The sequence below is a fragment of the Sinocyclocheilus anshuiensis genome, unplaced genomic scaffold (genome assembly GCF_001515605.1).
Source record: "Sinocyclocheilus anshuiensis isolate Anshui unplaced genomic scaffold, SAMN03320099.WGS_v1.1 scaffold701, whole genome shotgun sequence".
Taxonomy (NCBI): Eukaryota; Metazoa; Chordata; class Actinopteri; order Cypriniformes; family Cyprinidae; genus Sinocyclocheilus; species Sinocyclocheilus anshuiensis.
In genome coordinates this window covers 275,781-278,845 of record NW_015539895.1, presented here as the reverse complement: position 1 = coordinate 278,845, position 3,065 = coordinate 275,781, and positions in this window count along the sequence as shown.

Sequence of the window (3,065 nt, the reverse complement as noted above, 5' to 3'; positions counted from 1 at the left end):
AATAGAAATATTATACTTTCCGCACAGTGGCATAGCTGCATATTCATTTGCTGCACCCCGCTATAAGGGGGAGGTTTTGTGTGAAACACTAATGCCAGTACTAGGGCTCTTGGGTGCACCTGGGCCATAATATTTTATGTCTCACTCAAAGACGTGGTAAATTGGGTATTTTAAGATGGGGAAACATTTCATCATGTTTCCGAGCAACCCTCTGACTGTAAAATGTGTGCGTGGTACTGTGCTATCAGAATCCCTATGTAACAGAGTCCTCAAGAGCCTGCAAAAACATCTCCAACCGCAGGGTGGTGTTTTATCTTTAAAGGGGTGGTTCATTGCGATTTCACTTTTTTAATGTTAGTGTGTAATGTTGCTGTTTGAGCATAAACAATATCTGCAAAGTTATGAAGCTGAAAGTTCAATGCAAATGGAGATATCGTCTTTTAAAATTCTGGCAGTTTAATGCCTACAAAAACGGCTGGTAGGGACTACAACAAGTTACTTCCCGGGTTTGTGACATCACAAACCCAGATAAACCCCGCCCTCGGGAAAAGGCAGCAAAGGGGGCGAGGCCATGCTGCGCTGCTTTAGAGAAGAGGAAGAGAAAACTAGAGGTGCACCTAAAAATCTATTCATATATGAATCGCGATTCTGTCTTCTAACGATTCTAATGGATTCACAGGTTTCAAAATCAATGTTCAAAAGCAGCGGGTCTTAATACTGTTCCTCGCGTCCCCCTGCTCTGCATATCTCTCTCTCTCTCTCTCTCTCTCATTCAGCTCCACAATGAACTGTTCCAATTATACACTTATTTTCACATAGCTATGAGAAGCATTAAACATGGACGCGCATGCGGTTGCTGTACTGTATTAAAGCTTTAATCAGGATAAAACCGTATATTAAAAGCTAACATAAGCAGTAGCATTTACAAATAACAGCGTATCTAATATGAGACAAACAAAAAACATAGGCCTACCATTAAAAGCCGTGCTTGCACAGGTTCTGCATGATCCTCTTCAATAATATCCTCTGCTTCTCAATCGGGCTCAAACTGATAAGCGATATTAACCATGCCATTGTTTACAATACAACCGGAGCACATGCCACTGAGGTGAGGGGCGGGACACTTAGACACGCACTAGGCGGTTTAGCCAATCACAACACACTGGGCTAGCTAACCAATCAGAGCCCATCGCCTATTTCTGAGGGCAGGGATTCATAAAAACAGGAAAAGATCAGCCTGTTTCTCAGAGAAGGGACAGAGCTGTGTGGAATAAAGGTAAATTATGTGAAAAATAATGCTTATAATAATTATAAAAAACTATATATTTTTTTAAACGAAGCATTAACACATGTTAGACTGCACCCCATAAACACAATCAAGCCTAGAAAAAAACCAGTGAACCACCCCTTTAAGGGGGCCAATATGAATGGGCTCTATGCACGGGACCTAGACTACGTATTTACGGTGAAATCTCAGGCCGCTTAAAAGCTTCCAGTCTGTGTTCAGTCATAGCGTGAGTGCATTACCAGCCACAATCTTTTGTCAGTGAACGATTAATATAAAATAATATTTATACATTTTATTGTTTGAATATAACACATTAAAGCATTAAACCCTCAAGCGTGGGGCCCAGTGCGACCACACCAGTTGCACCCCCCTAAGGACGGCCCTGAATGTAACAATATTAGACTGTGGGGTGGGAATCCTTTAAAACAACCCGTGAAGATAATTAAATTGGGTTACATATTTAATTGAATTCAGATACATAATACATATACATAAATTACTTTGTTGCATTTTTAAATTGTTACATTGTAAATTAAAATATCGTTTAAATTAAATTATGAAGAATAGTCTATATGATATTACAAACATACAATACACTGTAAAAAGTGTTCAGTAATATTTCAAAGGATGTCCCTATCCCTCTTAACCATTTCTGATCTTGTTTACTTTTTTACTGAACAGCGCTCACCATGTTTGTGTTTGGGATCCCTGGAAAACTGCAATAAACAATCAATTCAAGCTTCAGGAAACAGATAATAAAATAACTTAATATACAAGTATGAACTGTCAGATTAAGGTGTATTACGATACATGGCAATCTAAAAATGAGAACAGTAGGCTATTTAAAATACTTTCTGTCATGTGTAGACGTGCCTATCACAGCAAACACTTTTCAGAGCCACATGACCGATGCAAACAAAACTCAATTTAAGTGCTGATCAAATCGGCGCAAAAGTCATGCAGTGTCATCCAGCCTTATTAGCACTTGGGTAAAGTTGGTTTTATATTCGCACATTCGGACTTCCGCGTTCAATAACTTTGTTAATCTGCATTTAAAAAGGCTAATTTCGGTGAATTATCATTGCCGGCTATTATGAGCACAAACTCCAACATATTTTTCTGTATAACTCGTCGACGCTGATAAACCATGTGATAAACCAAGCGGCAACCTCCCGCTCTCTCTCGTGAAGCCAACACGGAAGTGACTTAAACTGTAATTCGTCAACTGGCCGCTAGAGGCTGGCTGCAAAAGGTAGTCAATCCCATAGACTCCCCATGTTAAAATGACCAACTTTACAGCAGAAAAAAAAACGTTTACAGTCTGGTTCAAAAAACGATTTTGGTCTATATAGCTAATTTTGCCCTTCATGACAACTGTGAGGGGGATGAATTTTTTATAACTCATCCGTTTAAATTATATTAAGCCTTAAAGTTCTGCATACTAAAGGGCGCGGCCACTTGAGTGACAGGTGGATTGCCGCTGCTGTCACCACCGTCGAGCTAGGTGGGCGTGGTTTCAGCAACCAGCTCCCGCCTCTTTGCACATTTTCGATTATCCGGGATGGCGACAGCCGGCTCCGCCTATTTTAGGCTTCAAAACCGCGTAGGAAACCTACGGGTGACGTCACGGACACTATTTCAGGCTTGTTTGAGATGAGCAAAATCTGCGCAGAAGCGAACACCGGTGATCACCGCGAGATGCATGCCGGTTAGAAAAGTGTCCGACTTACCTCCGACTTGCTCTGATGTCATGCTGACGTGTGCAAAAAAACTCTCG